Source organism: Pectinophora gossypiella, chromosome 15 (genome assembly GCF_024362695.1).
Source record: "Pectinophora gossypiella chromosome 15, ilPecGoss1.1, whole genome shotgun sequence".
In the NCBI taxonomy this organism is placed as follows: Eukaryota; Metazoa; Arthropoda; class Insecta; order Lepidoptera; family Gelechiidae; genus Pectinophora; species Pectinophora gossypiella.
This window is the reverse complement of record NC_065418.1, coordinates 4,717,076-4,744,740: the sequence shown is the minus strand read 5'-3', so window position 1 is coordinate 4,744,740 and position 27,665 is coordinate 4,717,076. Positions and strand designations below refer to the sequence as shown.

The window sequence follows — 27,665 nt, the reverse complement described above, 5'->3', positions numbered from 1 at the left end:
TTAGGACTCTGAGGAAGATTCTGCATTATTGACTCTACTAATATAAATCCCGGCGCGCGTTGTGGTTTCACAATAACTTCCACTTTTGCCCATAACTCCCCCGGTACAGTATCTGTATACATCGAACTTATATAGTTAAGAGTTCATTTATTTGAACACGCAAAGAGCAATGTGCTCTATTATTATGTGGTATTAGCTAGTTTAACGTTTTGGAACATATAATTTGGAGCAATAAAACCGAAATAGCCGTTGGTTCAGGTTTCGGGGAACAATGACATTCAATATAACGTAGGTATTGTGTTGTGTGCTATTGACCGTTCAGATATTTTTGGTAAGTTATTAAATTATTACTGTAACAGCTTAACATAGAAAGGGTAGGCAGAGGTGTATAGTATACACACCAACTTCTCGCCAGCTATATTTAAGTCCCATGTAATAGAGGGCGAGTGTATTTCCTTTTTTTACCGACTTCAAAAAAGGAGGAGGTTCTCAATTCGACCGTATATTTTTTTTTTTTTTTTTTTATGTTTGTTCGGGCATATCTTCGTCGTGTATGAACCGATTTTGATAATTCTTTTTTTGTTTGAAAGGAGATATACCCAAGGGGGTCCCATGTCAAGGAAGTCAGGATCTGATGATGGAAGACCAGAGAAATCGAGGGGAATTTTCAAAAATCGTAGGAGCGACTAGTGCGTTTGTAAAGTCATATTGATCGGATCGATCTTTAGGCTTCGGGAAAACTTCCCGACCTTCGAAAACTGGTCAGCATCAGGGAGATACCCTATGGCCTGGCAAAACTATACAACCTGGAGCAATTTTTCTTTCACGAAACGTATTTAAATCTTGATCAAATTCAATCGCCGGTGCAAAAAAACAGAATGGCGGAAAAAAAAGATGGCCGCCATACAAAATTTTGTCGATTTTGGAAGAAGCCCGTTTGGGTAAAAATAATGTATGGGGCGCTTACTCAAAACGTCATGTAGAGTACGGAAATACTTTCTGGTCACCAAAAACTGCTCCGCATCAGAGAGATACTCTACGGCCTGGCAAAACTATCGCACGTGAACCAATATTTCTTTCAGAGCACTTATTTAAATCTTGGTCAAATTCCATAGCGCGTAAAAAAAAACAAAATGGCGGAAAAACAAGATGGCCGCCATACACAATTTTGTTTTTTCAGAAAATGTCTCGGGATATAAAATATATATCGGGGTTGTGATCGGATCGTCATGTTAAGTATGGAAATACTTCCCGATTTTCGAAAACTGCTCCGCATCAGGGTGACACCCTACGGCCTGGCGAAACTATCACACCTGAACCAATTTTTCTTTCACGAAACCTATTTAAATCTTGGTCGAATTTAATGGCCGGTGAAAAAAATACAAAATGGCGAAAAAACAAGATGGCCGCCATACAAAATTTTGTTTTTCCAGAAAATGTCTTGGGGGTAAAAATGATGTATAGGGGTGTGATCGGAACGTCATCTTTGAAAACTGCTCCCAATCAGGGAGACATTCTACGGTCTGGCAAACCTATTGCACCTGGATTTTGTTTGTTTCCACGACACCCATTTAAATCTTGGTCAAATTCTGTCGCCGGTGAAAAAAAACAAAATGGCGGAAAAACAAGATGGCCGCCATACGAAGAGGGACAGTTTCGAATAAACAGGACACGCGAGCTGCTTTAGCAGCGAGCGAACCACGCGAAATCTACTGTATCTATATGTATGCGTGAGTGTGTATGATAGCAGCTTCCACTGACAACCACATGTGTGTATGTACACATACACATGTGTGTGTGTGTGTGTGCGTGTGTGTGTGCGCGCGCGCGCGCGTGTGTGTGTGTGTGTGTGTGTGTGTGTGTGTGTGTGTGTGTGTGTGCGTGTGTCTGTGTGTGTGCGTGTATCTGTGTGTGTGCGTGTGTACGTGCGCGTGTGCTCGTGTGCGTTAGCGCGTGTGTGAGTGTGTGTGTGTAAACATGTTCATCAATAATAATTGTGATCACTACTAATAATATATTATATTATTATATATGAATATAAATCAGAAAATCTGTCTGTCTGCATCCTTGCTCGGTCTAACCATCACTTAAAATCGTAAAATAAAATAAAATTTTTAACAAAAAAAAAACCGACTTCAAACGCAAAACTAAAAAGCAATAAATAAATTTACTTCGCACAAAGTAATTAGTACGTATTTTCAATTAGTTAATTAATTTATAATTCTGAAGTCGGTGCCAAGTAAATGCTACAACAACCCTACTACAATATCAAATTACTATGTACACACAATATTGTTTAATACCTATATCAAAGCAATTACAAAACAATGTCAAACAAAAAATTACAAAACAATCAGTATTGAAAAATATATAAATCGGTACTTCGTTGTAGCATTTCCTTGGCACCGGGTTCAGATTTATAAAATAATTAACTAATTGAAAATACGTACTAATTACTTTGTGCGAAGTAAATTTATTTATTGCTTTTTAGTTTTGCGTTTGAAGTCGGTTTTTTTGACGTGACTTATTGTAGATTTGCCGCAGGTGGTATTAACTACTTTTACCGGACAAATATGGGGAGCGCTGAAGGCTCTCACCCGGTACAACGTTTAAGACAACAGGCCTGAGGATGCCCAGTAGGGCACGAACCTCGGCTCTGGGCGTCGTCTTAGAGGAAGAATATTTGAAAGAATTAATCGACCCTAGTGGGTTGATAGCGATGAGCGCTGAATGAGGGGAATCGTTGACCACGCCGGCGGAGTCGGTATCGGGGTTCTGAAGTGTTTGGTGTCGCGAGCTGATTAGCTGCCTCTATGGCTAGAGAAATCGGGTCGGGAGCGTATTGCCATAAACCGGGCACAAATACTGGGAACCACGTGATATCAACACGTGATATGTTATATAATAATAATATATACACATAATTATATTATTTTTCTTATACTTTGTTTGGTTTCACTAACACAGTTGGCCAATCATTATAGACGGCGATACGGCTCACCACCTATCATGTTGGTTTAACAGAAAGCTCGGTGAGGTGTGAGTACTTAGTTTATCTTGTGATGGGTGTACCTTTGACTAGGTACCCTAATTGGAATATAGTACTTATTGGTAATCTTCTTTATTATTTCAAGTAAAGTATAACAACGGTAGAACGATAGCAATAGCGTCAGATGCATCACTACTTATATAATTAATAGTATTTGTAACTTAGTAATTACTATTAATTATTAACATTTTTACGTTTCAAAAAACAGGAATAAAATATTTTGATATTACATATACTATGTGTGATTTGATAAATTAATACATCTATGTGTAATTTATGAAGTGTTATAAACAAAAAAAAATCCGCCTAATAAGTTACGCCATCATTAATGAGACGACATAAAAAAGAATTCGGTCTCTTTGTAGTACCAATCTCTTAATATAAATTCATCTAATACTCGTAGAGTTATAAATATCATTAATTAAGACACGCCTGACCTATATAGGTATACACCATTATAATATATTTCTATGTTTATTCATTCCCTCCAGCACAGGCCTAAACCAATGATTGTCGAATTTGTTTTCGAATTCTTGTTTGGATCATAAATGATTATCACGTGCTCAGCGGTGAACGAAAACATCGTGAGGAAACCCACATTCCCGGGAAACGCATTTTCGGAGGAATATGACCTAACCTGTATTAGGCTGGTATTTCCTTCGCAGGTTGGAAGGTCAGACAGGCAGTCATCCGTCCCTTTCTTTTCCGCGGACAAGAAAATGACAGGTATAACTTAAAATAAAATTAGGAGGTGTCTGCAGGAATAGGGGCCAATATAACTTGATGATAGTAAGCGACTATGCGCCGTAGGGTGAGATAAGCTTACCTAGCAAAAACATTTCTATGCATACATATAACTTTAGCCTTCTTCTTCTTACCGTGTGGATTGTGAGGTAGAATACCAGCCTCATCAACCCAGGTGTCAAGGTTATTATTGAGCCGTCAAAGGCCCCAGATATGACTCATGTAAGGACTACATACATCAGTAAGTAGTAACCGGGACCAACGGCTTAACGTGCCTTCCGAAACACGGATCATCTTACTTTCGGACAATCAGGTGATCAGCTTGTAATGTTCTAAACAAACTAGGGATCACAAAGTGACTCAGCCTGTCACTTTAGCCTTGAAATCTTTAAGATTAACTTCGAATTAGGTTTATCAAAATTAAATGCCTATAGAGAATTTCTACCTAAAAACTAATTAAATAGCAAACACCAGCGGTTCGTGGTGGTCGACGGACTTACCCACCCCTTAGTGATAGCTATAATTAATTAGTCTGGTTTCCCTAATAAATACTGTGTCAAAAACGACACGACATTCATTACAGCTACACCTTTTTGGTACTTACTCTAACTATTTTGTTTCAACAAAACAATTAAAAAAAAACAATAACACACAAGAACATTAGAACAATTTCCTTTATTTTGAAACTTAAGTGACTACTTTAATTACCTACTTCTATTCTCTTCTTTTATTCGACAGATTTCAATTTTAACCTACGCTTGTTTGGATAATTCAAATTCAAATTCAAAAATATCTTTATTCAGTAGGTAACATAGTTACACTTTGAATCGTCAATTTTACATAACGAACGTCTCATCCGCCTAAAACTACTGCAGCTTCTCACAACCTGTATAGCCGGGGAAAAGAAGCTGCAAGAAAAACCTCGGCACAGGGCCCTAGACGTTCTTTAAAAAAATAAAAATAAACATAAAACATAAAATATTGGTATACAATTGAGTAATTTAGCTGCCTAATATCAGTTCTCAGACAGTTAATCCCATGCATTCATATCTTCTAAATAATCACTAACTTTATAATAACCTTTTTTGTAAAGTTTTTGTTTAACTACTGTCTTAAAACAGTTGAAAGGCAAATTCTGAATGTCAATGGGAATCTTATTGTAAAAACGTATACCCTTAAAAGATTTAGTAATCTTATGTAATCGACTGACTTGTAAAGCAAGTTTATTTTTATTCCTGGTATTAACAATGTGCCGATCGCTATTTTTTGCAAATAATCCTATATGTTTTTTTACATATATTAAGTTTTCAAAGATATATTGTGATGCCAAAGTTAAAATATTAATTTCTTTAAATTTATTTCTAAGTGACATCTTGGGTCCCAATTTGTAAATCGCCCGAATGGCTCGCTTTTGCAGAACAAAAATGCTGTTCATATCTGCAGCATGACCCCACAGCAAGATGCCGTACGACATTAGACTGTGGAAGTAGGCAAAATAAACTAATCGCGCGGTTTCTACATCGGTTATTAAACGAATTTTTTTGACCGCGAATGCTGCTGAGCTGAGCCTTTTGGACAACTTATCAATATGAGGACTCCATTGCAACTTAGCGTCCAAAGTAATTCCCAAAAATACAGCAGTACCCGTGAGGTCCAATTCCTTATTTTTTACAATAATAGAATCGAGGGGCCTACTAACATTCGATAACGTAAAATAAACATATTTTGTTTTATTTTCATTAAGTAGCAGGTTGTTTACAGTAAACCAATCCACTACCTCTGAAATGGCGTTGTTTACATCGTCAAAGGAATCTTGTCGTCTCTTTACTTTAAAAAGTAAGGAGGTATCATCTGCAAACAGCACCACCTCATGTTTTACAAGACTAGGTAGGTCGTTTATGTAAACTAGGAATAGAAATGGACCTAGAATTGAGCCCTGCGGGACGCCTATAGTGACGTTAGATCCACACGATCTGCAGCCATGCACATCAACCCTCTGAACGCGGCCACTAAGGTATGACTCCAAAAGAGCGATGGCATTATCAGTTATTCCATAGTGACGAAGTTTCGCGATCAAGATATCATGACAAACGCAATCGAAGGCTTTGGAAAGGTCGCAAAAGACACCAATAGCATCTTTGGACTCCTCCCAAGCCTGAAAAACATGATTTATTAACTCAACACCAGCATCGGTTGTTGAGCGACCCTTTGTGAAACCAAATTGTTTATTAGACATTAAATTGTTTAAATTGAAATGTTGAAGTAATTGCAGTAATAAAATTTTTTCAAATATTTTACTAAGCGTGGGTAGTATAGATATTGGTCTAAAATTAGTAGGGTCAGAAGTACTACCAGCTTTAAACAATGGAATGACTTTACTGTGCTTCATTAAATCTGGAAACACACCATTGTCTACACATTTATTAAATATACATGATAGATAGGGAGCTATGCAATCAATCACGGAGTTAATGACTTTAACAGAGAGACCATGAAGATCTGCAGTCTTTTTGATTTCTAAAGATTTAAAAGCTCTTAAGACGTCCCTAGGACTCACGTGTGTAAATGTTAGTTTATCTACTTTGGACGTATCTATGTGCTCCCTTACAAGTGATTGAGCGAGTGCAGGAGATGACTTCAAGTCCTTGGTAGTCGAAAATGGAATGTCAGTAAAGAATTTTTCAAAAGCTTCAGCAACTTGCTTATCATTTGTGAGTAGTTTACCGTCAATTTGTAATTGATACTCGAGATCGCGTGCTTTGACTTTCCCAGTTTCGCTATTAATAACTTTCCAAGTCATTTTAATAATATCTGAGCTACCTTTAATTTTACTGCTAACAAACATTGCCTTCGCGGTAACGCAAACACGTTTGAAAACTTTTGAATACTGTTTTAAATAGTCGTGAAAAGCTACGCTATGATTGTATGTTCTTTCTTCGTAAAGTTCATACAACCTGTTTCTACTCTTATAAATTCCTACCGTCGCCCAGTCACTAAAAATTGGTGTGTCTGCTTTCTTAATTGTTTTTGCCTTAAATACTTTATTAAATTCCGATTTTGTTAGATTAAATAGGGAGTTATATAACAAATTTGGGTCATCACAGTAAGGAAGTTCTGGTAATTTGTTTGACATATTATCTTTGAATTGTTCTAAACGACTACTTGATATGGGATTGCATGTAACATCCTTTTTCAGTGAGCGGTCAACAAATAAGTTGAAAGATATTTGTTGACCACAGTGATCTGACTTTAATTTATTAATTATTAATTTATCACAAGGTTCTAAGTTACTAAAAATATTATCGATACATTTCGCGGACTGTGACGTGATTCGGGTTGGTTCTGAAAAAAGATTTACAAGATTATAACACAGAAATAAAGATTTGAATGTAGTACTTAATGAGCAATTTTCCAGAATATCAATATTAAAATCACCGCAGACGATAACATGTTTGCTTTTATTACATAATTTGCATAAAGCTTCATCAATAACTTTCTCAAATAGATCATAAGATGAAGCGGGGGGTCTGTATACGCTCAATACAATAAGCCGGCTGAGTTCAATACAGGCTAGCTCAACAGTTCGCTCAACTGAGAGACTTACAATATCCGTTCGTTCCTTATATTTTAAACAATTACGTACTAATATTAATGAACCGCCACGGATAGCCGTCTCCCTGCTGTACGAGCTGGCAACCTGGTGATTATTGAAGCAAACGAACTCATGTTTTTTTAGCCAATGTTCAGTTACGCACATAATATCAACACAATTACTGTTTAAAAAAAGTTCAATTTCAAGTTCCTTGCCCAATATTCCTTGTATGTTTTGGTGTACCAGGTTGATTACATTTGTATTTTTCTTATACATAAATAAAGATAATATTATCAAGGAGGTATATTATGGAATAATTTAAATAAAATTTACGTCTGTAATCCTCGCATACACGGTTCTTATTATTAATTCCGTTAACTGCACATTACACATGATTATATCATTTAAATGAAGAGGCGAGAGTCAAATTTATTCTTATGGCCACCATGGATATAAATATGTAAATTTTACTAGATAACGTACAAGGGCGTTCTTCCGAGTGGAAAACATAATAAAATAAAATAAAAATTACTAATTTATCTTTTAAACTGCTCATATATTTAATTTGTATTATATAATTTCATTAGTTACTTTGCTTGATGTTTTTGACATAGAAAAGGTTGGGGCCGATCAGTATGTAACGACATTTGAAAATGTACTCTGATCGAATTGATTGATTATTTAATTAAATTGTTATCGAATGTTTTTATACTCTGTATCCGGTATTTCTTAATAACTAGGTGGTGTATCAAGCTACCTGTTAGGTTAGAAATGTACTTACGTGCTACCATACTCATTTGGCTACTAGAAGCATAATCATTGTAATTTTTTATTTTTAAATATTATCTGTAAGTAGGTAGGTACAGTCATGAGCAATATCATGTACCCACTTTAGAACTCTGTCGCACTATCATAATTAGCCATCTAATGAGGCTTACGGTTTAAATTATCAAAAAAGTTAATGTGACATGGTTGCAAAGTGTATACATATTAGTACTCGTGACTGTACATTAGTTATTTCATGCGTAACTTATCTACTCAGCAGCAGCTACACACAGCAAACATTTTCCAGTAAATAAAACGATTTAATACTAAATCTAATTCTAAGAGCAATTAGCAATAAAATCAAATGTCAACCTTGATAAATTAACAGGTCTAAAGAGTAAGCAAATACTATCTGTCTGTCCATTATCTGATACGTGACCAGACCAGCCTTCGTGTAAACGTGTGATTACTGATTACTACTCAATTACAACTTGTAAGAGCTGTAATTTCTTAATTATTTAATAAAATAACACTATCACCTCACTAGCCAATATACGTAAATATATATATTCATATTGGCCCCGATTCCTGCAGACACCTCCTAATTTTATTTTAAGTTTTACCTGTCATTTTTTTATCCGACTAAAAGGAAAAAAAGGTGTGTATAGGAATTAGAACCATTGTTTCTTTTTTTAATTTTTAATCTCGTCAAAGTATATTACATTCCATTTTAGAGAATTTAGGAACTAATCGTTTCACATGAGCAGAGATTTTCTTAAAATCTTTTTATCTTTTGATAGTCAGTTCTTTGTAATAAATTACTACGTTTTTTTTACTGAATCTTGCTATTGGACAGATGTGGTCAACCAAAATTAATTTAGTAAATAATAATCAAGCTTGTGTCTAACTGTGCACCACTGTCATGTCTACTTGAAGTTGGTTTGGACTGACTCCAATAAGCCGTATGTGGGAACGTACTACGTTAGGCTTGTCAAAACCAACGAGATGTCAAGACATTCTCAATTCGTGAGCTAAAACTGAAATCGTGAGGCAAACCTGTGCGCGAGGTTACGGCGACTACCACACATTTAATATCATACCTACATATAACCGCCCGCGAAAAGCTACCTTCAGAGCACCTTACAACACATTTTACACCTTACAAGACAAAGCCGCAGCTCGTCCCACGGCAGCTTTTTTTTGACGTGACTTATTGTAGATTTGCCGCAGATGGCATTACTACTTGGCCGGACAAATGGGGAGCGCTGAAGGCTCTCACCCGGTACAACGTTGCCCACCTATAAACCTGAGGGTGCCCAGTTCTCAGGGCGCCGTCTGAGAGGAAAAATATTCGAAAGAATTAATCGACCCTAGTGGGGCGATAGCGATAAGCGCTGATTGAGGGAAATCGTCGACCACGCCGCGCCGGTGGGGTCGGTATCGGGGTGTCGCACGGCAGCCGCGCGGCACACTTTGTATAAATTCATGAAAACGCGCGACAGCCGGGCTGCAGCCAAGCGACTGATTTGAAGGCACCCTTAAGATGTAGCATAAAGGGTATTGAAATTAGTCTAGAAGTTTCCGAGAAATATGTGCAGATATAAAGTACCTAATTTTTGTTATGCAACTTTTATAGTCCCTTGAAGCTCGTTCGTAAGTACTAACGTTTCGTTAGGTGTATGTACCTCAAGTCTTAAGTTATATTGTGTACATGTGGAAATATAATAAATATTCCTAATTTACGAGCGGGCGGTTCATAGAATACTAAATAATCATTCGATGGACACTTGGCCTTGTTGATGATTGCGATGTGGTACTTTAAGGGTACTTGAAATATTAGTTTCTGAACGTTTGCTTTGTTGATTTTTATGGATTTATTGATTGCTAGCAACTCTAGAACTTATGAAACCTTGGGAAATACTTTTAGTAGAGTTTTTATGTTCGTACTCGTTAGCGAAAAGGTTTTGATTTAATGCTTGTGACGCCATTTCCGAACTACATTATTATGTCATTCTGCAATTAAGTTTATGGTTTTTCTTAGAATGTATATTACAGGCATGGCACTAAGGTTAAGTAAAGTAAAGAAATATTTAAACAGAAGAGCAGAAGACCGTTTACCCAAGTTGAAGGCAGAAAATGACCACCTAGACACCATTTTCTACCCTCTTTATAAGAGCAACAGCATGTTAAGTTGTTTTCTCATTATGTAAACGCATCCTAGATGTTCATGTATAACGAAATAACTATTTTACATTCCTTAATAAAGTTTTATTTTGTTCTAAAAATACGTTGTAATCTTATTTAGCGGATTTTCGCTTTACCACCATTAACCCATATTTCATTAATCTTTACACATTACTAGGTAACTAGGAATGAAATGAAAAATAATTGTTATTGTTGAACAAAGTAATTTCTTAGTAAAATACGTTAAATCTTAAGGGCCTTTATTTACTGTAATTTGATAGTTATATGGAATAGTTTAGGTTATTTGATACTGAGTTAAGGTCAAGACAATCGTGTTCGTTTTGGGGTCAAAACGAAACATAAATCAACCAATATAGTCATGGGAAGTGATTAAAATATATTAGTACGACCCACGGACATCGACAGCAATTATAAATGATATTACTACATAAACAAATATACTCACAAAATTGAAATGGAAATTAATATAAAGTAGTAATGTTTTTTTATTCGTTTCTCTTACGATTGACTTCAAAAATAAGTAAAGACTTGAAATGGTAACACAAACTAGCCACTGTAAAATCACATTTTTTTCTTAATAAGTCGAATCGTAGAAAATTCGTTTACATTGTATTATTAAGTAAGAAATTTAGATTGGGATGGATTTTTATATTAAATTGGGTCGTGTGCTAGGTTCAAGATAAATTATGAAATTCTGATTAAAATTACCACAGATCTAAAACGAATGAAAAACATTTTATTTTCTCTATTTAACTTATTTACAAATTTTAATCAAGAAAAACGTCCGACATTTTATCACGTTTTTCTATGGCGTCACAGTGTGCTTTTTCATACAAATTCCATAGTAATTTGAGTTTTGACGTATAGTAAAAAGTAATTGATTTGACTAGTTGGAAACTAGCCTGTAAATTATAACCAATTGTATGACGTGACCGATGCACCGATCTGTATCAATCGGCTATTATCAAATTCTCAAGCCAAGGGTTATATTTTTATTACAAGACAATTAAGCGTACCTCACTGATCAAAAGCCCCGCATTATCAGTCGTTGTGGACTAATTACCATTCGTTATACTGATGCCCTTGCGGTCACAACACTCACAATAGGTATATATACGTATATAGTGCGCGAACGCTACCTTATCGACGACCAATAAGTCAACACATTGTTCTTACTTGTAACTTGTATTTTAACAGATAGATGATATTATATTGTATGTACAAATAATATTTATAGGTGTATTATTGGAATTTCCTTGAACGTTGTACATAGACTTGATAGTCAAATACGATTTTCAGATTTATTTGCTTCTTATCCATGAATGATTTACTTATGTAAGTATTAAACAAGTTTTATTTTTATAGCAGCATAATATCTATTGTATTTTAATCTCTAAGTATGTAGATTTGAAAAACAAAACTATCGCGTAAATGGTTCCGAATTTAAATTATATAATGTTAAAATATGCAAACCAACACAACACAACTTATGAGCGCAACATTTACTGTAAATTGTGAATGTGCTTACTTACTCGGAAAATATATTTAATTTTTTACCCGACCACCACAGAAAGAGGAACGTTTAAGTAGATTTTTCTATATAACGTAAGCTCACATATTCCCAATTCAGAGGTACATTAATTGAATGTTGAACTCAGCACCTGCGCCTTACCGATGTTTCTTTTAACTAAGTAATATTAAAATGCTTTTATTCCAATTTAAAATACTTGTTTATACATTTCCACCAACGGAAAGTACTATTGCGATGACATGAAACAAAATATCGTAGAAACGATTCATAAACAGGGCTACCAAAAATTATGTACATAAAAAATTATGTACTCTTGTCAAACATTATAATCTGTAAGTAAATATTTCAAGAACCTTCCACACGTGTACAATACTAGCAGCATTAGTAGTTAGTAGCTAACCGGTTATCCATCTCCAATGCACATAAAGACGGTCTAACAAACAGTGTACAGGACCCTCCTCGCGGTGCGAACGGTTTATTTATTTATTTATAAAAAGGTACACCAACAGCTTACATAATATATCATTAAATAAAATAAAAGTTACATTAGGAATTAGACAACGGTCAACGGTTGGAACGGTTTCGCATGTATATGCAATGTAACAAAAAAAATACGTTTGACCAATTTCATCCGACTGCAAAACAAGGAGGAGGTTCTCAATTACCTAGTTTAATTCTTTCTACCTAAAAAGAACATAAATACGTTTCTATAATTAAAAAAAAAAGTATACTTGAACACTCAAGTATACTTAAGAATAGTGTGCAGGTTGCACTTGAACATTGCGGTCTCTTTTGTATGTTATTTTGTATTTGTCTATTATTTTTTACTTCTTTGTATTTTGTTTTATTTTTAGTTGTCATTATACTTTTACTTATGTCAGCCGCTCGTTTCGTTCTCCCAAATTTTTCCCTATTTTTATTACTAGCTGTCGAAGGCTTAATCACACCGCTCTCATTTTTTGGTCCTTCGAGCGGTCTTTCATTTTTTGGTCTTCTCACCGGGAATATGAACACGCGATCGCGTAATAAGCGGCTGGCATCGCCGGCTAAAAGTCTAGTGGGACGCACGGAGACATGTGCGCCTGCTGTGGGTGGGCTCGGTTGGTCCGCAAGTCAGGACCCCTTTAAGACCGATGCCACCGAAACACCCATAGCACCAGGTGTGTCGCGCACGTGTCCCGTCTCCACGACCGGCGCTGCGGTGAAGTATGATGATACCACTAGTTACAGGTCTCACAAAGCGAGCTCGTCGCGTTCGTCGGCGACCATAAGAGCTCGGAGGCTGTCTGCGGAGGCCGAATTAGCCCGCAGAAATTTGGAGCGCGACCAGGAAATGCTCGAAAAGGTAAAGCAGTTAGATAAGTTAGATATGGAGGCGGCCTTGGCAGCTCAGGAAGCCGAAGAACGGTCAGCGCGATCAGTAAGTGATGCATTTTCTAGGACTGCGTCCTGGGTAAGGAAATCAAACCAACGCGACCGTCCCGCATGCGAAGTCTTCAACCAGGACGACCGTCCATTGCCTGTCAACTTACAGAATAACGACATTATGCTGAAGGCCATTGCGGATACTGCGGCTGCAGCAAAGGCTCTAGCTACAGGTGGTAGAGCAAAAATAGACCTCCCCGCTTATTATGGAAACGGTTCTCAGTGGCTACAGTTTAAGCGTTTATTTTCTAGTACTGAGTCGTCTTTTTCTCCCGCAGAGAATGTAGCGCGTTTGCAGAATGCGCTCCGCGGCCCGGCGCGCGAGGCCGTAGCGTCGCTGCTTCATACAGCAGCAGCCCCCGAAGAGATCATGCACGCCCTCGGGAGGTCATTTGCGTGCCCCGAAATGATTGTTTTCGGTGAGGTGCAGGTTTTGAAGACGCTACCGCGGCTCGGCGCCGACTTAAAAGAAATTGGTATTTTTGCCAACAAGGTACGCAATAGTTTGTCTACAATGAAATTGCTAGGCTTACGTGAATATTTACAATCGCCGGAGCTATTCCATAGCATTTTAGGCAAATTCAACCCGATGATGAAAATGAGATGGTCTGACTATGCGTCAGAAATGTCAAATCCTGACATGTCAAAGCTTGAGCTTTTATCAGATTTTCTAATACGTGAACACGAGCGATACATTAAATTCGCTTTATCGCCCGATATAGGGCTGTCTATCGCTTCTGTTGCCCCGCAACCGTTCGGCAAACCATTTAAAAGAGAAAACGTTAATATTATAACGCAGGAAAACAATAAAACTGTATGTGTCTATTGTAAAAACAGTCACAATATTAAAAACTGTCGCGATTTTGTAAAGTTGTCTGTCGACGATAGGTGGAGTTGGTTGCGTGAGCATAAGATTTGTTACAAATGTTTAAAGCGTAGTTCACATCAATGGAAATCGTGTAAGGTTAATCCTTGCGGCGTCGACGGCTGTACTTTTCGTCATCATCCACTGTTGCACGGCAGGCAGGTAATGTTTACGTCACCGCAATCACCCAATGCGCAGGTGTTCAATAATACTGTTGATACTACTGCCACCGGCGATGTTGGGTGCGAAATTGCGTCTGAAAGTGATGTCCAGCTAGCATCGTGCCCCCCTGCTGCCGCTCAGAAGATTTCTAAAGAAAATGTGACAGTCTCCAATACAGGTATTTTGAGTGCCCATGCATCAACATCAACCAACGCTCAGACTAATAATACGTTGTTGAAAGTAGTTCCAGTTACTGTTAGTGGTCCAGCTGGTAGTTATGAGACCTTTGCCCTTCTTGATGACGGCTCGACGGCCACGCTAATTGCCGCTGACGTGGCTGCTCGTATCGGGCTGTCAGGTCCTGAAGAGCGTATTACTCTCAACGCTGTAGGTGGCTTGCATAAAACAACTACAATTTCTTACGTTGATTTCTATATTCAAGGTAAATACGAACATGAAAAGTTTTTAGTCAACCGTGCTAGGGCTATGCCTTCACTCAAATTGAGCACGCAAACATTGTCCAAACAAACCATACAATCGTACGAGCACTTAAGCGACTTGACTGATTATTTGTCATATGCTGATGCTACACCAACCGTGCTTATTGGTGCTGAGCACTGGCATCTCTCAATTCCTCGTGTTGTCCGCGCGGGCAAGCGTAATGATCCTGTAGCTTGCCACACTTGGCTTGGTTGGACATTGTATGGAGTGGCTTCCAGTAAGACTAAACCAGTTGAGTTTATAAATCATTGTAACCTGCAAACCATTGATCTTAGTAAAAATGAACGTTTAGAAATGCTTATTAAGGAAAATTATAAACTGGATTCGCTCGGAATTTCTAAACGCGAAAATCTGCTCAGTAAGCAGGACGCTCGAGCAGTTGAAATCTTGGACTGGTTCTCTGGTCCCTCATTTCTTCTCAGTCCTCCGGAAGGTTGGCCTGTGGAGCCGGCTGGCCAGCCGTGGGATCAGGAAGAGCGCAAGCAAACTCCTGGCCTGGTGGTTGGTCATCTGGTACTTAAGGCAGATTTCAGTCGTTTTAGTGACTGGTTATGTTTATTGCGTGCTACTGCTCGCGTTTTGCAGGCTGCGGCCAAATTTCGCTTGGTTTTGGATCGCGTTAGACACATAGGCCCTAGCACCGCTGTTCGGGCTCGTCCTCGTACAAACGCGTCTACATCCACCACTCTGTTACCCCTGTCAGCGGAATTACTGCAAGCCGCAGAAAGGCACGTCCTGCGGAGAGTGCAGGCAGAATCATTCGCAGAAGAAATCCAAAGAATTGAACGTGGAGAGTTGCTGCCTAAGAGTAGTCGGCTGGCGAAGCTGTCACCCAAGTTAGGAACAGATAGGCTGCTACGCATGGTCGGTCGGATAGAGGCTGTGGAGGACGTCGGTTCAGAAGTCAGATCGCCCATTCTTTTAGATGGTCATCACCCAGTTGTGCGCCTATTGGTACAGTTTTATCATCGCAAGGCTGGGCACGCGAATAATGAGATGGTCGTCAATGAGTTAAGACAAAAATTCTGGCTTCTTCCCCTACGCAGCACCGTTCGAAGCGTCACTAGCAAATGCTTGTTTTGTCGGATCAGAAAAGCAAAGTCGATGGATCCAATGACTGGAAACCTACCTCCACAGCGGCTTGCGCATCATCGTCGCCCATTTACTTTCACTGGTTTGGACTATTTTGGACCAGTAAACACCACGATTGGTCGCAGGAAGGAGAAAAGATACGTAGCCCTGTATACTTGCATGACGTCCAGAGCGGTTCATTTGGAGATGGTCCACTCACTCTCTGCGGATTCAGCGATAATGAGTTTGCGCCGTTTTATCGCAAGAAGAGGAATTCCAGAAACTATATTCTCCGACAACGGCACCTGTTTCATCGGTGCTAATCGCATTTTACGGGAGTTTTACCAAAATGAGGTCAATGACTTCGCTGCTAACAGAGGAATAAGGTGGAGTTTCATCCCTCCTGATGCTCCATTCTTTGGCAGTTGCTGGGAGCGGCTGGTCCAAACGATCAAGGTCGCGTTGAACGCCACATTGCGTGAAAGAGCGCCGAAACCAGAGGTGCTGGAGACCCTACTTCTAGAAGCCGAGGCAATTGTGAACTCAAGACCTTTAGGCCATGTCCCAGTTGGGCAAGATGACGAAGAAGCCTTAACACCCTTTCATTTTTTGATTGGCTCCTCATCCAACCAATCACTTCCTGCAGTTTTGAATGACCGGGACCTTCTGGGAAGAGCGGACTGGAGGAAGGCTTTAAGGTTAGCCGATCACTTCTGGAGCCGATGGGTTAAAGAGATCCTGCCCACAATGCAGCCACGTCGGACACCTGAATACGGGCAACATAGTTTGAAGACCGGAGACCTTGTCCTCATAGTAGACGAAAACCTGCCGCGAGGAACATGGCCACGTGGCCGCGTCACGAAGACATTCCCTGGCAAAGATGGTGTGGTCAGGGTGGTGGATGTAGCCACACTCGGTGGCATTCTTCGTCGGCCCTCCAAAAAACTGGTCAGGCTAGACGCTTAATTGCGCCAGATCCTAGCCTGGTTAGTTTTGTGTGCTTTCGCACACAAGGGGGTGGGATGTGCAGGTTGCACTTGAACATTGCGGTCTCTTTTGTATGTTATTTTGTATTTGTCTATTATTTTTTACTTCTTTGTATTTTGTTTTATTTTTAGTTGTCATTATACTTTTACTTATGTCAGCCGCTCGTTTCGTTCTCCCAAATTTTTCCCTATTTTTATTACTAGCTGTCGAAGGCTTAATCACACCGCTCTCAAATAGAATAGAAATTGTTTATTATAAAAGGACGCCACACACAAAGACAAGACAATAACATGACATTTTTTTTTTACAAAACAATTACCAAAAGCATAGAAGGATGTTAATTACAATACACTACTAATATACTTCTTCTAGGTTGGTTTCTTGTACTGAAACCGTCATTGATTTTGCATTAACTACTTTGCCGGACAAAATAATGGGGAGCGTCGTTTCGTTATCGTTTCGATATTGTACGAATCGTATCGCGTCGTGAGGATGCTCTCTGATACTCACAAAGACGGTCTAACAAACAGAGCACCATAGATCCGTCGTCGCGGCGACTTTGATCGCATACGCAGCGATAAGAGTGACAACCTGTCCATCTTCATGTTTGTTTTATGGCATGCTCTTACACGTTGTTTGTAAAATTGCACTGTTGTATCTTTTTTACTAGAGACATACATACATGAACTCACGCCTATTTCCCACCTGGGTAAGCAGATACTCTGGAAACTTCTCTTGCTTCCTCCACGTTCATCAATTGAATCATACACGCACGCCGGTTCAGAGTAGATCGTTCTGAACATTTTCTAAGGACATCTCCAATTTGGTCAATATACGTCCTTCTGGGTCTTCTTGGTTATTAGAGACATTTAAAATGCAAGACAAATGAAGGGAAGACGTTACGCACCAGTGGAAGAAAACCAACGTGATAGTCCGATGGTGAGGAGGATGGGTGGAACATACAACGAGCGGGCCATGTGTTCTGGGTAATAGGCTGATCAGGAGACCTTGTCATAGAATAAAGATTAATACTATTTTTACAACGGTATCTTTCCGCCCCGCACCAATTCGTATCGGGCGCCGAACTCTGATTACTTGTGGATCTGTTCACCCCTAAAGAGATTTCGGCGTGAGTTTATGTACGTATATGTTAGTGCGCGAACAAAGCAGTTTGCGTCAGTGCCGCACGCCCCGTCCCCTGCCTGTGAGTTCCGTCGGCGGCGTGTTTCATCTCGAACACGCACGATAATTGTACAATTAATGGACCATGGAGCTGTTACGTGAGGAGGCAGCATAATTTTAATTCAATAAACTTATTTATAGACGTGTTCGGGTTGTAGCGTCAGACAGGCAGTCGCTTTTGTAATCATAACGGACCTGTCAAACCTTCAGATTAGGTAAGCCAACCCCGTAAAAAACGGGAAAACGCTGGGGAGATGATGATGACGTATTTAACATTTAATCCAATGTTGTCCTCTTAGAATTTGATTTGTAATGATTGGTTCTTCACAAAAGATGTGACCAATGACGATAACTTTGCAATGCTGTGATTGGTTAAAGAACCGTGGACCGTGATAAACCCGAAGCTTAAATCTCAACTTTGGAGTTAAACAACTTTGAGTGAACTAGATCTACCGCTATTATGGAGATAATCCAAAAACCTGTTCATTTTATGGCCACAATTCCATCAGATTAGGCTTTGAAATCCAGTCATAAAAGTCCTGATTGAATTACACAAACACTTAGAATTTACGAGCAACCATGTGAAACTAAAGCTGACGGATAAACTTCTTATTTTGTTATATTATAATAAAGATGAGCTAATTTTTTATACATCTTAAAAAAAATATTAGGCTAATGTTTACCCATCTTAATTAAGTAGTTCCGTCAATTCCAACACTTGAGCTCAGTTAGGTAGACTTTTTGTTTGAGAACAATAACTCTCTACATTACAATGATATCACGTGGTTTCCAGGATTTGTGCCGGATTGAAGGCAATAGGCTCACCCCCTATTATAATGGGACAAACATAGCTGGCGAGGAGTGGGTGTTTATACTATACACCTCTACCTACCCCGTCGGGGATGGTAGATTCTACTGCTTGGTTCCACTCGAGAATAAGTAACTGAGTAAATGTTTATGTTTCATAAAGAAACAAAATTTGTTAGTGCCATTTAGATAGTGTGGCCTTCACTCTTAATTTTAACATCATATTTTTAATATCCTTATCTTAGCCTTGCTCCTGTTGCGCGTCTCGTCGCCTACGTCGCCTGCGCCGGTTATCACGTCTAGCGCTATCGATCGACCCACTTCGCTGCAATTCACATCTCCCGGCATTGAGTCCGCTTGCACTTGCTTTTAGCGAGCTCAAATTGCCACCAGGGTCAATTCTTTGCAATTAAAACCAAATTTTTGTACGGACATCGTAGGCACTTTGTAGAGTTGGGAATTATGGATTTTGTTATTTTGGAAAAATAGGTTTATCTGTTTCTTTATCTATATACCTATAAGCTTTAATTGAAATTTGTTTCGCATGTTTTATGCGTAGAGTATTTTAAAAAAGACGGTAAATAGTTACTTACTGGAAAATCCAGACGTTGTTACTTAAGATAATTTAACGTAAGTGTTATTGGCTCCAAGCAGAGAGTATTGGATTTCTCTACAGACTAGAGGATAAGTAAGTCTATTAATAAAATGATTTGTCTCGTAACTTAGTATCTTTAGCAGTTCGAGCTTAGCTATTAGTTCTGAAGGAATATAGAACGGTCAGACGAGATGTCTGTAGATATAACGTTTAATTACATTAATTAAGTCAGCTATAAACATTGCTCATGTTGATGTATCAGTATAATGTCGTATTTTGGTCACATTACGATAACTAACTAATTGTTTCAAGGTTTATGTTTTGCTAGTAATCTTAACGATTTTACCATCAGTAACATTTACAAGTGCATTAAATTTTATGCTTTATGCGTCGGTTTCCTTTATGTACGTATCTTGTTTATCAAGTGTTGCTTTTGACTTGTGCTCGTAAAGTTACTGGGTCGCAATCATGTACGTGTCCTACTTTAGAATGGAATAAATGAATTTAAAGCTTTGTAGTTCTTTTTTCATTGACGTCTTGAATCATTAATTCTTCTACTACATTGGTTTATTAAGTTTTGTTTCTAGAAATATCTACGTTGATTGTTAAGTCCTTTGAAACGTTTCTTGCTACGAAGTAAGGTTATACCAAGTAAGGTAACAGTTCATAAAAAATCGGTAACGAAACGAATTTCATGGACGACATGATTTATAACAGCAACAATTTTGCTTCTTTTTTATCATCCTTTTAACAGACTCCTCTCTGACACAGACAAAAAAATCTCGGTCCATTATTTTGGGAGCTAACCCGTGGGTAGCAACGCAGATTGTCTCGTTTTGAGGCTGTGACCCTCAGGTCGGTCCAGGAATGTAGACTTCTTATTGACGCTCCTAATGTACCTACTGCAATCCATTAGCCTTGCCTGCTATTTAGGTGGCCTTCCACGTTGTTTGCTATCTTCAGAAGGAGTATTTGACTTGGTGTGGGTAGAGTTGAATATTGAGGTTAATTACGCAGTTTTTTACTCTAATTTTAATTTGAATTTCATACGATGATGGTGATTTTGATAACGATTTGCTATAAAAAAGAAGTAAGTTACACAAGAACTCCATTATTAACAACATCAACAGAAATAGCCACGATAAAATGTAATTCAGTCCAACAACTCAAGGAGTGAGATATTTTTTTGCATCCAAGTGGATGAACAATAAATTATTATTACCGAATCTCGCGTAATGGCAGCGGGCGGGAGGCGAATCATTATGAGAATTACGTGTAGGTGCCGGAATCGCATTGTTTTTGTATCTCCAGAAATTTGCTGAACGCCTCGGATACTATTACGCGCGTCTACGTCACAACACGTTTCTGGCAAACGTTCTACGGTTCTACGGTTTTACTTTCTTCATTAATTGATTTTTTTATATTGTTGTTTTTGTTAACGCGTCTCTGGCTATAGTGATTTGCTAAAATGCTTCATTTTTAGCGTTCATAATGGATTTTTTGTTGATCGTAAATAGGTAATAAAACATATATTCTTTATATTTATTTTGTGCGCTTATCAAGAGGATGAGTATTTACTAAAACGTGCACTGGATGTGTTGGTCCTAACGTTCTACATCGCGTCTAGTGCCGGCCAACGCCTCGTGTCAATTTTTATTTTTTCGTAAATTGTTTTTTTCCGCGTTGATTTTTTTTTGCGTGCTTCTAGCTGGCCAGTAATTTGCTCCTACACGTGCTGGGTATAAATGCGCCCATTTGCTTATATAATGAATCTTGCGGAACTATGTTTTATTTTCTCTTTTGTTTTTATGAGTAGTTTGTGTTATTCCCTTTGGTTGAGGAGATTTATAGAAAAAAGCTCCGTGTTTGCTTTATTACGGTCATTTCTTTGCGTTTTGTTTGTTAAAAGCTTCGGTCAGTCTAAATGATGATGCTCCATTTAGTAACCAAATTGGTTGGCTTAAATAAGCCTTTCACAAGTCGACTGTACAAGGAAGAAATATTTACGTGATATCCAATTGAACGTAATGGACTGCAAATGCAATTACTACATTTGTTTACATTGGCCATCATCCGTCTCGAAGCGGCTTTGAAATTCAAAGTTGTGCCTTGAGAAGATTGCTTAGCTAATAAATAGGCAAACTATAGGCAGATAACTTCCACGATTTGCTGGAACTAAGAATCATTTGTCATCTCGTTCAAACTTTGCAGAGACACGTTAATAAGACAGTGACAAATAGTGTTCTAAATGTTTATGAAAACTAATACACGCTTCAGTTTTTATCGGTTATAAGTGTTTGCATCCTTCTGAATGGGCAGTCGAGTTCATAAATTGGTGGAGTGTAAAGAGGTCACGCGTGTCAAGGGATTCTCATAAATGTGCTAAACTAATATGTATGCCACGAATCTTGTAATATCCGACATATTTACACCCACAGCTCGTATTATGTAGAGTTATATATGTATATAACATAGGGCAAGAGACAGTGTCGAACTGGGGTTGACTGCTTAGTGTCTTGTCTGACCCATTGTTTTACATTGTTTTGATATATTAACAAATAAAATCGATATCAAGTTGTTTCTGTTTAATATACCTATCTTATAAAGATATAAGATAGTGAAGAACAATAAACAAAATTTAAGAAACACATCTTGATTTGATACAGATGATATTAGCCAAAAATTAAAGATCGTTAAGAAAGGCATTTCTTAGCTACCATAACAGTTAAGGTGGGACATCCTGGAGTTCTTAAAGTTTCCAAAATTATTTTAAGCATGGATTAGTAAAATGTATGCTGGCGTAGTGTATGTTTTGAAGCTACTTTACTGCGTCAAAGTCTTAAACCCGTCCCTGTGGCGGAGTAAACGGACTCGGATAACGTTGTTTGCAGTCGTCGAGCCAATATTTGAGATCTCGCAAGTTAAACGGGTCACGCCAAGACGCTCGGCCATTCGCAAGTGCAAATTTTGCCGAGATAAAAATAATCTCGCTTTAATTGAGATTAAGTGGGAAGATACCACCATTGATAAATTACAATTTACAGCCTTTGAGATAAAATACTAAAAGAGTTCTCTTGAAGAGATCCTTGCGAAGTGGTGACAAGTTGAGCACTGAGACGAACTCAAGCGTAAATTCTGAAGACAGATTGCACAGTTTATATGATAATTCATTACAGAAATATTTAGGTTACTTATCATATCGTACAAATAATGAATCATGCGTGCTGTACGTTAATTTCATTATCTTCTTTCATAGAATATAAAAGGTAATTCATTAAGACTTATAGACTCATTCTTGTAAGTAGAGTACGAATAGAACAGAAGGTTTAAAGATTTTTGTAACATTGTATAGTGTTGTGCAATGGAAACAAAATGTAATAAAATAGTAAATTATGTAGGTACTGTAAACTAATATTTTTCCTTATAATCGTAAAGGTAAATAGTAATGAGAGGATTTACAGTTCAATTAAAGTCTGAATGCATAATAAAATGTATAATAGGTTATGTGAATCATGCGAATATCTAGGTATTATTTCCTAGTAATTATCATGAACATCCATTCTCATAGTTATTTCTTTAGAAAAAACGCTTTGTCTATAAATGTGAATGGATGAGTATTTAGCTTAATTGTAGTATTTTTTTCATTCATCCCTATAAGGTGATAATGTCTTTGATTTATGCGTGAGACTCCTTTTGAATCCGATTGTAAACATTGTTTTTTGCTTCTTGGTAATTTTGTTTAATTCAATCATGAGATTGCTACCATTGAGTATTGCTAATAAGCTTAGTAATTATTCTAAAACAATTAAGCATATTTCGAAAAAATCCACGCTAATAATAATGAAGGCAGGGCAAATGTGGTCAATTAGATAGCGTGGGTGTCTGTCCTTCAAAGTTTGTACAAACGTTCGACAACTACTTGAAAATTAACGAATACACACAATAAAAAACAAACAGTTTAGGATTACACATGTCGCAACGATCCTCCCAAATTGTACCCGACTAAATTGACCTTCTGTCAAGGGCACTCCGCACTAAACCAACACTGTATTGAAACACCAAAAGCGTTAATTTATTATTTCTGTAAACGCATGACTTCCGCCCTTTGAGCTGTAGGAAGTGATTAACTGCTGGAGATTCGATAAAAAATAACAAAAGTTTGAACATATTATTCTCACGACCGCACTAACACCTACCGAAATTGTACGTGTGAAGGTAAATTCGTCTCTACATAACCAGAATAATGTTTAAATTCGTCTACAATTATGTCTAATATATGTGAAATAACGTAGGCGCTCGTGCGTGCACGCATGTGATCTTATGCATTGTTAAATAAAATATATTTTCGTGTGTCCACTAGCTGGAATTTGTTTATGTTTAGCTTCTAATGCGGCGGCTCGTTTGCATGGTGCAAGTACTGGTGTGCCGGCTTCTAGTGTGGAAGTGTTAAAAACAAACGTATGCTAATTAGCATTCATTCAGTGAAGAAGGCCTTGCAATTGGTGTTTTGTCAGTCGCGGATGTGTGCGTTGTACAATCTTTAACGATACCTATAACTTCGCCGGATACAACGCAGCGGGATATTGCCAAATTGTCGAGATAAATCCTGACTAAGTAAAAATAAAATCTTTTTTCCGCATATTTATTTACTGCAAAACGACATACCTACTTTACATTTTCGTAGTACAACTTGCATTGCGTTTTCATTTGTTTAAAAACCAAACTGGTTTCATCAATGTCAATTCAACATTGTTTTTGACAATATTTAAAAAACTACATTTGTGTCGACAAGTGTTATATCATTTGTCATTAATTAAGTCGGGTTTGGCGTCGTTTATATACATTGGCTTTCTTCGCGAAGCCAGCTGAATGTATGCACGACCTCTATTCGGTCCAAGGACATTTGGTGCACTGTTAAAACAATTATTATTTTCGGGCTTGTACTGTGTTCGCGGCTATAAAAACCAACGAGTGGGCGAGAGGACCCATTCATGAGACCAACATAATATTTTATACTCCTACTATAATGTATTTATGTAAGTATGTATAGATTGTGTAGGCTTGCGTAATGTCCACTTCTTGAATGAAAATGTAAATATCGGTAATGTTTATATGAAAACGCGTTTATATTTTATCTTTATGCCTTTTGAAATTATTAGGCCTACATTTGTTGATTAGGCATTAGTTGCGTTTGAGATTGATATGGCCTGACTTCCGTGAAATTTTGAGATTTCGATTCGATTAGTGTAGTAAAATAATATAATTTTCTCCTTTCAAAAAACAGTTATGCGGTTAATAAAATGAATATGAATTTTGCATTTGTCAGCATAATGTGGAGTTTTGTCTTGTTTATTGCATATAATATTACAATCAACCGCGCCTCTCTCTTAAATTCCATCTTGGGATATGACTTGTAAATATGCAGGATTTTTATATTGCAATTTTAAATCGTATATTCTCTTGATCTCTTCTACAAAGTAACCCAAGGATATTATACATGCGTACTTTATTATGCAAGCGTGTTTTATCTCATTTTTACTAATACTTCTACCACTATTTGTTGTTTCATTACACGTTATGTCTCACGTGTGGACAAGTGGACAAGTAATATACAAATATATTTATTTTATGTTTTAAGTTTGTACGTCATCGTCATAGTAACACCAGGACATGTGAAAACGTGTGCCAAAGTCGTAAATGTATGCTGTTTGTATATGTACTGCAGATATTATGTAGGGGACGTAATTACTTCCCTGCCTGTCAGTGAGTAGAGAAAAATATAATGCATTCCGGGAGTCTAAAAGGCCATATATCAAAGCAATATTGCTATTTAACATATTGAGATCGCAAGCTTACTTTAATTAATTGCTTCAATGTGGCCTTTATAAACCCCCAGCTACTTATCATCCGGACATTCTGTAAAAGATTACCTCTCCAACGTGGTGAATTGTTAACAATGTAGACCCACTGATACTATGTGGATCCTATATAATATGAGCGATAGGATGGAAACTCATCACCTTATGGTTGCTTATGTTTTCTGAAGCCTTGTGGTATCTGGTTCTACCTGCCTTTATGAATTTCGAGCGTAAGTTACATCTGTTTGTCTATATCGTAAGGGGTTGGCTGGTAACTGTCGCTATTCAACACATCATTTTAATCCTAAGAAACCAATAAGTGAAGTATAATTTATTTATAATGATTCTACCTAGATTCCCTATGAGGACATGCATTTCTTAACAGTTTTTTTACATGACTTCTTTTAGATTTTCCTTCACTACGTGGTCGGGCAAATAGGGAGAGCTGAGGGAAACAATCATCAACGCCATCATAGATCTTTGCGTAGGTACGGGACAGATGGTTTGAACAGTATTTGGGTGGCATCTCCTCTGTAACTATAACCGTGCATCGTAAATTATTGTATTTTACATACAAAAACGGATACGGTTTTGTTATTTGTATATTACGTTAAGAATGGAAACAAAAGGCAAGTAAAATATGTTTTATTCTTTACGATACATTGTTCTACAGTGGCTTGCGGTGGCTAACGAAATGACAGTTATTATGAGTATGAAGAGTCAAAATTTAAAGCTAGGTAAGTACCAGATTGCAAAAAAAACTTATGGATACCACAAACAATATTGATTTGATTTAATCTCTTTAATTGAAGAGTTCCGGCATTTTTAATTTTGAGTACCTATTGTTTTCTATAAGTACCTACATGACAATTACCTACGTAATTAGTTTAAATGTACCCAATCGTTTATCATTTGTGAATCTGATACTGTGGCTGCTGCTGATACGTGGCAGAGTTAAGGTTATATTTACATACAGAATTTAAAAACAGAAAATATTTTGAAAACAACGTCTGGTATTGACGCATAGTCAATAGGTCAAGTTCTAATAATTAAAAACCTATGTAAAACAAAACATTACTGAGTACTTCTGATAAGAAACGTTCAGTGCAGTTTTCTTCGATAAATTGCATTAGGTACCTATAGATTTTTACAGTACATTGGACTTGCGATAACATATTCTAGAATTCTACATTTCCAGGTTAGTAAGTAAAAGAAAAGATCTGAAGCATGCAATAAGATAAGAAAAATCATTTTCACTTTCTTATTAGGATCCGATAAGATTCGACACACTATGCTATGAGCATAGGTAGTTATAATACTGAAAACGAAGATGAATGTTAAGCGGAAATTAAATTTAAGCGTGTGTAATAAATAAACAATAAGCAAACGAAAATGAATTAGCAGCGACGTGTGAAAAGAAGCAAATGTTTGACCAATATTTGAGGGTTTGGTCCAAGGACGTTGGTTAGTGGTTGGCTGCTTACCTAGCAGGCGAGCAGCTCTGGGGTATGCTGGAGAGCACGGTGCGCTCCAGGCGAGGTCGCGTCCAGCCCGGCCCGCAGCCGCGCTAAGGTCACCAATAACAACCGGATCGCATCCGCACCCGGCACAACCACCACACGCCGACCGATCAAAACATCGCTCTCACGAATCTTTTCGACACACAGACTCGATTTGCAAAATTTATTCATCGCATCCGCCGAAAGCTCCTTAATTTTTATGAGCCGCACCGAAAACGTCGCAAACTAACGCGGCGGCCGAATGTTTTCTTAATGCCCGGCACGAATTAGCACCATTAAACTGAAAGGAAAACACCATAGAACGGTTGCAAATCGGCGGCCGCCGGGAAACTGCGCGGAGCACGTGAACGCGGGCGCTCGCCGGCAGCAGCGCTGTAAACAGAGCGCGCGCCCATAGACGCCGCACACACTCGCGCGTCACACACGCACACGCGCAACCGCGCCGCGCGCATACTCGCGCCGGACCAAAATAGATATCACGTCATCGGCCACCAATCACAATGCCGCAATATCACGCCATAAACGCACCGCATTGGTCAAGAACTAGTGGACGGATTACCTACCACAAAGCGTCTAGTTCGCGATTAACTGAAACTTTTGATAAATCTTAACTGATACGAAATTGTAACCGATACACTTTATCGTTGCAATCCGTTTAATTGGAAGATTAACGACATTATTACGTATTTTAGCTGTGGTGCAGCCGATAACGCTATTGAGAGTTCCTTCCAAAATACATCGCGCAAAAGAGTTGGCGCGAACTCTATAAATTTATCAATCGAGAAACATGCGCGGTCAATAATATG

General features: G+C 38.0%; 1 protein-coding gene across 1 annotated transcript in view; it reads right to left on the bottom strand.

Annotated features, from left to right (window-relative positions):
- Positions 1–27,242, bottom strand: part of LOC126373155 (protein c-Fos) — an 80,374-nt gene extending 53,132 nt beyond the window's left edge. The window contains exon 1 of the mRNA XM_050019184.1: positions 26,824–27,242. The gene's annotated coding sequence lies outside the window, so the exon portion shown is untranslated. The remainder of the gene's footprint in view (positions 1–26,823) is intronic.
- Between the last annotated feature and the right edge of the window lie 423 nt (positions 27,243–27,665).